Genomic DNA, 11,706 nt, shown 5'->3' with positions numbered 1-11,706 from the left:
AGAGACTGATGTGACTGTGGGGGAGGGGACATTAGAGTGTAAGCTCCTCTGTATAGAGACTGATGTGACTGTGGGGGAGGGGACATTAGAGTGTAAGCTCCTCTGTACATAGACTGATGTCACTGTGGGGGAGGGGACATTAGAGTGTAAGCTCCTCTGTATAGAGACTGAAGTGACTGTGGGGGAGGGGACATTAGAGTGTAAGCTCCTCTGTATAGAGACTGATGTGACTGTGGGGGAGGGGACATTAGAGTGTAAGCTCCTCTGTATAGAGACTGATGTGACTGTGGGGGAGGGGACATTAGAGTGTAAGCTCCTCTGTACATAGACTGATGTCACTGTGGGTGAGGGGACATTAGAGTGTAAGCTCCTCTGTATAGAGACTGATGTCACTGTGGGTGAGGGGACATTAGAGTGTAAGCTCCTCTGTATAGAGACTGATGTGACTGTGGGGGGAGGGGACATTAGAGTGTAAGCTCCTCTGTATAGAGACTGATGTGTGGGGGGAGGGGACATTAGAGTGTAAGCTCCTCTGTATAGAGACTGATGTGACTGTGGGGGGAGGGGACATTAGAGTGTAAGCTCCTCTGTACAGAGACTGATGTGACTGTGGGGGAGGGGACATTAGAGTGTAAGCTCCTCTGTACAGAGACTGATGTGACTGTGGGGGGAGGGGACATTAGAGTGTAAGCTCCTCTGTATAGAGACTGATGTGACTGTGGGGGAGGGGACATTAGAGTGTAAGCTCCTCTGTATAGAGACTGATGTGACTGTGGGGGGAGAGGACATTAGAGTGTAAGCTCCTCTGTATAGAGACTGATGTGACTGTGGGGGGAGGGGACATTAGAGTGTAAGCTCCTCTGTATAGAGACTGATGTGACTGTGGGGGAGGGGACATTAGAGTGTAAGCTCCTCTGTATAGAGACTGATGTGACTGTGGGGGGGACATTAGAGTGTAAGCTCCTCTGTACAGAGACTGGTGTGGCTGTGGGGGAGGGGACATTAGAGTGTAAGCTCCTCTGTATAGAGACTGATGTGACTGTGGGGGGGAGGGGACATTAGAGTGTAAGCTCCTCTGTATAGAGACTGATGTGACTGTGGGGGGAGACATTAGAGTGTTAGCTCCTCTGTATAGAGACTGATGTGACTGTGGGGGGGGACATTAGAGTGTAAGCTCCTCTGTACAGAGACTGGTGTGACTGTGGGGGGGAGGGGACATTAGAGTGTAAGCTCCTCTGTACAGAGACTGGTGTGGCTGTGGGGGAGGGGACATTAGAGTGTAAGCTCCTCTGTATAGAGACTGGTGTGGCGGTGGGGGAGGGGACATTAGAGTGTAAGCTCCTCTGTATAGAGACTGATGTGACTGTGGGGGAGGGGACATTAGAGTGTAAGCTCCTCTGTATAGAGACTGGTGTGGCGGTATGGGAGGGGACATTAGAGTGTAACCTCCTCTTAGACTGATGTGATTGGCTCTGTGATCTCTGTACAGCACTGCGGTATATGTCAGAGCTATATAAAGGTGTTGTGCACCTGCCTGCACTTGCGCTGGGTGGGCAGCAGAGGGCGCTCTGGGCCCAGGTCTGTCACATCTCCTCCGCAGGTCGGTGACGCACATGGTGGGATCGTGTTTTCCACCCCCATAGGGTGAGTCAGCGGCTTACATGAATCCTGACCCCCCCTTCCCCTCCTCAGGATAATCAGTCGATGTCCCTGTGTGGCCAGCCAGCGATGGCGCAGCGCCAGACTTGCTCGCCGAACGCGCTGTACTTGGAGGAATGGCGTGCCTTGTGCCTCCGCAGAGTCATTCAGACGTTCCTGTCTACATAAAGCTGATTGAAGGTTCCCGCGGTGCAAGGAAAGTGATTGGATGAAGGAAATCAGCGGAGCTTCACCACATTTACTAAGCTCCAGAGAACATGAGCGCCCCTGCAGAGTGCCCCATCTATTTGCCCCCCTCTGTGTCCCTAAATGTAAGCAGTCCCTGAATGTGACCCCCTATCGGCCTCTTGCACTCCTCTACAGCAGAGCTCAGACTGGGAGAGGAAGAAGCAGCACAACAAGCTAATCAGGTGTGCTCACAATAAACATGCTGATAGGAGGAGAGAGCAGAGTGTCAGAGAGATGAGCTCACCAGTCTGCTGCTTCTCCTTTCACTGACCAATCACAAGGTGAGCAGAAACCTGTAAGTATATGTGAAACTGTAGCAGATAATGTTCCCTGCTGGACAGGGCTGTGCTGGGTGGCAGAGCCATGTAAATCTCAGGATTGGATAGACAGAAATACAAATCGGCACATAAAACAAACCCAATATCTGTTTGTTCCGAGTATTTCATCGTTTGCTCCGAGTTCAGCCGACAAATCAGATTTGTACACTGTAACTTTGTAGAAGGAGGAGTCATTTCCTCAGTCTCCCCTCCCCCAGTGATCAGACTGTACATTGTAACTTTGTAGAAGGAGGAGGAGTCATTTCCTCAGTCTCCCCTCCCCCAGTGATCAGACTGTACATTGTAACTTTGTAGAAGGGGGAGGAGTCATTTCCTCAGTCTCCCCTCCCCCAGTGATCAGACTGTACATTGTAACTTTGTAGAAGGGGGAGGAGTCATTTCCTCAGTCTCCTCCCCCCCAGTGATCAGACTGTACATTGTAACTTTGTAGCAGGGGGCTGATCTGTGTCAGAAATTTGTGTACTGCACAGGTTTAAAAGATTGTGTCATCTCTGAGCCCACATCTCAGTTCAGGAAGTAGATGGTGACCCTGGAAGATGTCTGAACAAAGATGGTGCCGTCCTCCTGGAGAGAAAAGCAGATGCAGGCGTTGTCAGGGGGGTCCTGAAATTCCCTGTAGGAGGTAATAAATACCTGGAAGGGGCAGGGCGGGGGCGGGGACACATAACAAGATCATGTATCTTTAATGACGGTCCAGGTGTTGCATGTATTGTGCACATTGTAGTCACACGGTTATTGTACAGCACTACAGACCATGTCAGCACCATAAATGAATAGTAGGAATTACTCCAGCTGGTTGTTTCCAGCCTCTGATTGGCTGAAGAAACGTGAAACAATGATTTGGTGTTAAAAATAACCATTAATGGAGAAGCAGAGCCCCGGGGGGGGGCCTGGAGGGAACCCGCCCCCTGCTCACTGCATGACAACCGGGAACCCGCCCCCCACTCACCGCATAACAACCAGGACCCCGCCCCCTGCTCAACGCATAACAACTGGGAACCCGCCCCCTGCTCACCGCATAACAACCGGGACCCCGCCCCCTGCTCACCGCATAACAACCGGGAACCCACCACCTACTCACCGCATAACAACCGTAACCCCGCCCCCTGCTCAACGCATAACAACTGGGAACCCGCCCCCTATTTACCACATAACAACCAGGACCCCACCCCCTACTCACCACATAACAACCGGGACCCCGCCCCCTGCTCACTGCATAACAACCGGGACCCCGCCCCCTACTCACCGCATAACAACTGGGAACCCGCCCCCTACTCACTGCATAACAACCGGGAACCCGCCCCCTGCTCACCGCATAACAACCGGGAATCCGCCCCCTACTCACCGCATAACAACCGGGAACCCACCCCCTGCTTACTACATAACAACCGGGACCCCGCCCCCTACTCACCGCATAACAACCGGGAACCCGCCCCCTGCTCACCGCATAACAACCGGGAACCCGCCCCCTACTCACCGCATAACAACCGGGAACCCGCCCCCTGCTCACCGCATAACAACCGGGAATCCGCCCCCTGCTCACCGCATAACAACCGGGACCCCGCCCCCTGCTCACCGCATAACAACTGGGAATCCGCCCCCTGCTCACCGCATAACAACCGGGAATCCGCCCCCTGCTCACCGCATAACAACCGGGAACCCGCCCCCTGCTCACCGCATAACAACAGGGAACCCGCCCCCTACTCACCGCATAACAACCGGGAACCCGCCCCCTGCTCACCGCATAACAACCGGGAATCCGCCCCCTGCTCACCGCATAACAACCGGGAATCCGCCCCCTGCTCACCGCATAACAACCGGGGCACAGAGCGACCACCAAGACATCGATTGCACGACAAAGCGGAGAACGCGCGGACACAATCCCACTTCTAATAACAAGAATCTATTCCGAGGAACTAGAAAGTTCTGCCGCATCATGTGACCGCGAAGCACAGCGCCGAAACCGATGGAGGAATCCAAGCACAGAGAAAGAAGATCTGCAATACAAGACGATACAATATAATACAATGTAGAAATATTATTAATAGGAAAATCCTATACAATGTATCAAAAGGATAAAGTTGGGAAGTCAGTGCGATTCTTATCATTAGTAATAGAGAGGAAGGAGATTATACGATTTTCTTGTTTTATATATTTTTGTTTTCATTTCTTCAGTGTCTTCCTGGTTTCTGGTCTAGGCCAAAATGATGTTATGCATCCCAGGAGTCTTCATGGGAGGAGGGGCTTTCTCAGGTAAGCCACACCCTCCTGCCTGCATGTCTGAACTAAGGGCAGGTGGATTCCAGAAAGTAAATACTACATGAATCATCTGTCACTACTCAAGATGGCTGCAGCTAGAAATGCTGGGGGGTTCAAAGTTATTTGTCAACAAAATATACCATGGAGACATGGATGGATGGATGGATGGATGGATGGATGGAGACATGGATGGATGGATGGAGACATAGATGGATGGAGACATAGATGGATGGATGGAGACATGGATGGGTGGATGAATGGAGACATGGATGGATGGGTGGATGGATGGAGACATAGATGGATGGATGGAGATATGGATGGAGACATGGGTGGATGAATGGATGGATGGAGACATAGATGGATGGGTGGATGGATGGAGACATGGATGGATGGAGACATGGGTGGATGGATGGATGGATGGATGGATGGAGACATGGATAGATGGGTGGATAGATGGAGACATGGATGGATGGAGACATGGGTGGATGGATGGATGGAGACATAGATGGGTGGATGGATGGAGACATGGATGGATGGATGGAGACATGGATGGTTGGGTGGAGACATAGATGGATGGATGGATGGATGGATAGATGGAGACATGGGTGGATGGATGGATGGATGGATGGATGGAGAGATGGATGAATGGATGGGGACATGGATAGATAGATGGAGACATGGATGGAGACATGGATGGAGACATGGGTGGGTGGATGGAGACATGGGTGGATGAATGGATGATGGAGACATGGGTGGATGGATGGAGACATAGATGGGTGGATGGATGGATGGATGGATGGATGGATGGAGACATGGGTGGATGGATGGATGGAGACATAGATGGATGGATGGAGACATGGGTGGATGGATGGAGACATAGATGGGTGGATGGATGGATGGATGGAGACATGGGTGGATGGATGGAGACATAGATGGATGGATGGATAGATGGAGACATGGATGGAAGGAGACATGGGTGGATAGATGGATGGATGGATGGAGACATGGATGGATGGAGACATGGGTGGATGGATGGAGACATAGATGGATGGATGGAGACATGGGTGGATGGATGGAGACATAGATGGATGGATGGAGACATGGGTGGATGGATGGAGACATGGATGGATGGAGACATAGATGGATGGATGGATGGAGACATGGGTGGATGGATGGATGGAGACATGGATGGATCGATGGAGACATGGATAGATGGATGGAGACATTGATGGATGGGTGGATAGATGTAGACATGGATGGATGGATGGAGACATGGGTGGGTGGATGGAGACATGGGTGGATGAATGGATGGATGGAGACATGGGTGGATGGATGGAGACATAGATGGGTGGATGGATGGAGACATGGGTGAATGGATGGATGGAGACATAGATGGATGGATGGAGACATGGATGGATGGATGGAGACATGGGTGGATGGATGGAGACATAGATGGATGGATGGAGACATGGATGGTTGGATGGAGACATAGATGGATGGATGGATGGATGGAGACATGGGTGGATGGATGGATGGAGACATGGATGAATGGATGGAGACATGGATAGATAGATGGAGACATGGATGGAGACATGGGTGGGTGGATGGAGACATGGGTGGATGAATGGATGATATAGACATGGGTGGATGGATGGAGACATAGATGGGTGGATGGATGGATGGATGGATGGAGACATGGGTGGATGAATGGATGGAGACATAGATGGATGGATGGAGACATGGGTGGATGGATGGATGGAGACATAGATGGATGGAGACATGGGTGGATGGATGGAGACATAGATGGATGGATGGAGACATGGGTGGGTGGATGGAGACATAGATGGGTGGATGGATGGATGGAGACATGGGTGGATGGATGGAGACATTGATGGATGGATGGAGACATAGATGGATGGATGGATGGATAGATGGAGACATGGATGGATGGAGACATGGGTGGATAGATGGATGGAGACATAGATGGGTGGATGGATGGATGGAGACATGGATGGATGGAGACATGGGTGGATGGATGGAGACATAGATGGATGGATGGAGACATGGGTGGATGGATGGAGACATGGATGGATGGATGGAGACATGGGTGGATGGATGGAGACATGGATGGCTGGAGACATAGATGGATGGATGGATGGATGGATGGATGGAAGGAGACATGGGTGGATGGATGGATGGAGACATGGATGGATGGATGGAGACATGGATAGATGGATGGAGACATTGATGGATGGGTGGATAGATGTAGACATGGGTGGGTGGATGGAGACATGGGTGGATGAATGGATGGATGGACACATGGGTGGATGGATGGATGGATGGAGACATGGGTGGATGGATGGATGGAGACATAGATGGATGGATGGAGACATGGATGGATGGATGGAGACATAGATGGATGGATGGAGACATGGGTGGATGGATGGATGGAGACATGGATGGATGGAGACATGGGTGGATGGATGGAGACATGGATGGATGGATGGATAGACGGATGGATAGATGGAGACATGGATGGATGGATGGATGGAGACATGGGTGGATGGATGGAGACATGGATGGATGGATGGAGACATGGATGGATGGAGACATGGGTGGATAGATTGAGACATGGATGGATGGATGGTGACATGGATGGATGGATGGATGGATGGATGGATGGAGACATGGGTGGATGGATGGAGACATGGATGGATGGAGACATGGGTGGATAGATTGAGACATGGATGGATGGAGACATGAATGGATGGATGGAGACATGGATGGATGGATGGATGGATAGGGAAGTTTGCTTTGAATATTAAAAATAAATGAAATCTCATTTTCAGTGTGTGGCGCTCAGATGCAGCGGAGTTCCACTTTAGGAATTCCTGTAATAAACTGAAGTCCTCTCAGAAAGTGTAGATAGATCTCGGTGTCGCCACCTCTTGGTTCACACCGGTACATGCGCGGATGATGCAGTTTTTGGTGCTTTTTCATGATTCGTGTGATTTTATTTTTAGGAGGAGGAGACTGGTTGTTATACACAAGACTCCACCATAAACACATGTACATGGATGGATGGAGACATGGATGGATGGGTGGATGGATGGAGACATGGATGGATGGATGGAGACATGGATGGGTGGATGGATGGAGACATGGATGGATGGATGGAGACATGGATGGGTGGATGGATGGAGACATGGATGGATGGGTGGATGGATGGAGACATAGATGGATGGATGGAGATATGGATGGATGGAGATATGGATGGATGGATGGAGACATGGATGGATGGATGGATGGAGATATGGATGGATGGATGGAGACATGAGTGGATGAATGGATGGATGAAGACATAGATGGATGGGTGGATGGATGGAGACATGGATGGATGGATGGATGGATGGATGAGACATGGGTGGATGGATGGATGGAGACATGGATATATGGGTGGATAGATGGAGACATGGATGGATGGAGACATGGGTGGATGGATGGAGACATAGATGGATGGATGGAGACATGGATGGTTGGATGGAGACATAGATGGATGGATGGAGACATGGGTGGATGGATGGATAGAGACATGGATAGATGGATGGAGACATGGATGGATGGGTGGATAGATGGAGACATGGGTGGGTGGATGAAGGCATGGGTGGATGAATGGATGGATGGAGACATGGGTGGATGGATGGAGACATAGATGGGTGGATGGATGGATGGAGACATAGATGGGTGGATGGATGGATGGATGGATGGAGACATAGATGGATGGATGGAGACATGGGTGGATGGATGGAGACATAGATGGGTGGATGGATGGATGGATGGATGGAGACATGGATGGATGGAGACATGGATGGATGGATGGAGACATGGATGGATTGATGGATGGATGGAGACATGGATGGATGGAGATATGGGTGGATGGATGGATGGAGACATGGGTGGATGGATGGATGGAGACATGGATGGATGGAGACATGGGTGGATGGATGGAGACATAGATGGATGGATGGAGACATGGGTGGATGGATGGAGACATAGATGGATGGATGGATGGAGACATGGATGGATGGATGGAGACATGGGTGGATGGATGGAGACATGGATGGATGGAGACATAGATGGATGGATTGATGGAGACATGGGTGGATGGATGGATGGAGACATGGATAGATGGATGGAGACATGGATGGATGGGTGGAGACATGGGTGGATGAATGGATGGATGGAGACATGGGTGGATGGATGGATGGAGACATGGATAGATGGAAGGAGACATGGATGGATGGGTGGAGACATGGGTGGATGAATGGATGGATGGAGACATGGATGGATGGAGACATAGATGGATGGATGGATGGAGACATGGGTGGATGGATGGATGGAGACATGGGTGGATGGATGGAGACATAGATGGGTGGATGGATGGATGGAGACATGGGTGGATGGATGGAGACATAGATGGGTGGATGGATGGATGGATGGAGACATGGGTGGATGGATGGATGGAGACATAGATGGATGGATGGAGACATGGGTGGATGGATGGATGGAGACATAGATGGATGGATGGATGGATGGAGATATGGATGGATGGAGACATGGGTGGATGGATGGAGACATGGATGGATGGAGACATGGATGGATGGATGGATGGATTGATGGATGGATGGATAGACGGATGGATAGATGGAGACATAGATGGATGGATGGATGGAGACATGGGTGGATGGATGGAGACATGGATGGATGGATGGAGACATGGATGGATGGATGGATGGATAGGGGAGTTTGCTTTGAATATTAAAAATAAATGAAATCTCATTTTCAGTGTGTGGCACTCAGATGCAGCGGAGTTCCACTTTAGGAATTCCTGTAATAAACTGAAGTCCTCTCAGAAAGTGTAGATAGATCTCGGTGTCGCCACCTCTTGGTTCACACCGGTACATGCGCGGATGATGCAGTTTTTGGTGCTTTTTCATGATTCATGTGATTTTATTTTTAGAAGGAGGAGACTGGTTGTTATACACAAGACTCCACCATAAACACATGTACATGTGCTTCCATTGAAGTCTATGGATCCGGAGATGCACCATGCGTGCAGCAAAGTCCCGGCACCTTTCCAAAAAGTACACTGCAGGAAACGGCATCGATGTAATTTGGACCCATAGGAAGATCGTACCGGGGATTTACGGGGAGCGCACTGCACAGAGACCGGGCTGTCACCGAGAGCCCCGAGTCTTGTATTAATGATTGAAAACGGGGAGTCCTGGATCTCCATCACCTGATTGCTGTGATAGCCTCTGATTGGCTATAACAGTGATCAGTCACTGTACAGCCGGCCCATGTGTTTTCTTTCTCTTCTTGAATGGAGAGAAAGATCCATTGGGGGTTATTTACTAAAGGAAAATCCACTCTGCACTACACGTACATTTGGAAGTTCAGTCGCTGGAGATCTGAGGGGAAGATTTGAAATGAGGGGAAGCTCTGCTGATTTTATTATCCAATCATGTGAAAGCAAAAATGCTGTTTTTTTTTTTTTCTTGCATGTCCCCCACGGAGCAACAGCGACTGAACTTCCAAATGTACTTGTAGTGTAAAGTGGATTTTCCCTTAGTAAATAATCCCCAATGTATTATATAATATATCCTGTATGTATACAATGTATTATATAATATATCCTGTATGTATACAATGTATTATATAATATATCCGGTATGTATACAATTTATTATATAATGGATCCTGTGTATATATACAATGTATTATATAATATATCCTGTATGTATACAATGTATGATATAATATATCCTGTATGTATACAATGTATTATATAATATATCCTGTATGTATACAATGTATTATATAACATATCCGGTATGTATACAATGTATTATATAATGTATCCTGTATGTATACAATGTATTATATAATATATCCTGTATGTATACAATGTATTATATAATATATCCTGTATGTATACAATGTATTATATAATATATCCTGTATGTATACAATGTATTATATAATATATCCGGTATGTATACAATTTATTATATAATGGATCCTGTGTATATATACAATGTATTATATAATATATCCTGTATGTATACAATGTATGATATAATATATCCTGTATGTATACAATGTATTATATAATGTATCCTGTATGTATACAATGTATTATATAATATATCTGCTATGTATACAATGTATGATATAATATATCCTGTATGTATACAATGTATTATATAATATATCCTGTATGTATACAATGTATTATATAACATATCCGGTATGTATACAATGTATTATATAATGTATCCTGTATGTATACAATGTATTATATAATATATCCTGTATGTATACAATGTATTATATAATATATTCTGTATGTATACAATGTATTATATAATATATTCTGTATGTATACAATGTATTATATAACATATCTGGTATGTATACAATGTATGATATAATATATCCTGTATGTATACAATGTATTATATAATATATCCTGTATGTATACAATGTATTATATAACATATCCGGTATGTATACAATGTATTATATAATGTATCCTGTATGTATACAATGTATTATATAATATATCCTGTATGTATACAATGTATTATATAATATATCCGGTATGTATACAATGTATTATATAATATATCCTGTATGTATACAATGTATTATATAATGTATCCTGTATGTATACAATGTGTTATATAATGTATCCTGTATGTATACAATGTATTATATAATATATCCTGTATATATACAATGTGTTATATAATATATCCTGTATGTATACAATGTATTATATAATGGATCCTGTATGTATACAATGTATTATATAATGTATCCTGTATGTATACAATGTATTATATAATGTATCCTGTATGTATACAATGTATTATATAATGTATCCTGTATGTATACATAGAGGATAAATATGCTAAAAACAATAATAATGGTAAAAAAAGAAGGATGAGTTTGATGATTCATTTGATGTCGGTCAGTGCCGGGGTTGGGGTGAAAGGTCATGATCAGAGTGAAAAGTTGGGGGTCACAGATCAGGATTCGTTCATTTTAGGATATTATTATCAGTAGTGTCATTTTCAATGTGATTCAGGAGGAATAAAAAGCAAAATGCGTAGATTGGTACAAACAACAAATATCGGTCTCTGGTCTATATTGGCCC

The 11,706-nt window shown here is 46.6% G+C and overlaps 1 long non-coding RNA gene across 1 annotated transcript; it reads left to right on the top strand.

Moving 5' to 3' along the window:
• Positions 1-1,566: 1,566 nt before the first annotated feature.
• Positions 1,567-9,972, top strand: LOC141102612 (uncharacterized). The gene is made up of 3 exons (XR_012235172.1): positions 1,567-2,168; positions 4,401-4,478; positions 9,505-9,972. It is a non-coding gene; the product is annotated as an uncharacterized lncRNA (long non-coding RNA).
• Positions 9,973-11,706: the final 1,734 nt, after the last annotated feature.

This window comes from Aquarana catesbeiana, linkage group LG07 (genome assembly GCF_042186555.1).
Source record: "Aquarana catesbeiana isolate 2022-GZ linkage group LG07, ASM4218655v1, whole genome shotgun sequence".
NCBI lineage: Eukaryota > Metazoa > Chordata > Amphibia > Anura > Ranidae > Aquarana > Aquarana catesbeiana.
This window is presented reverse-complemented; position numbering and strand designations above follow the sequence as displayed.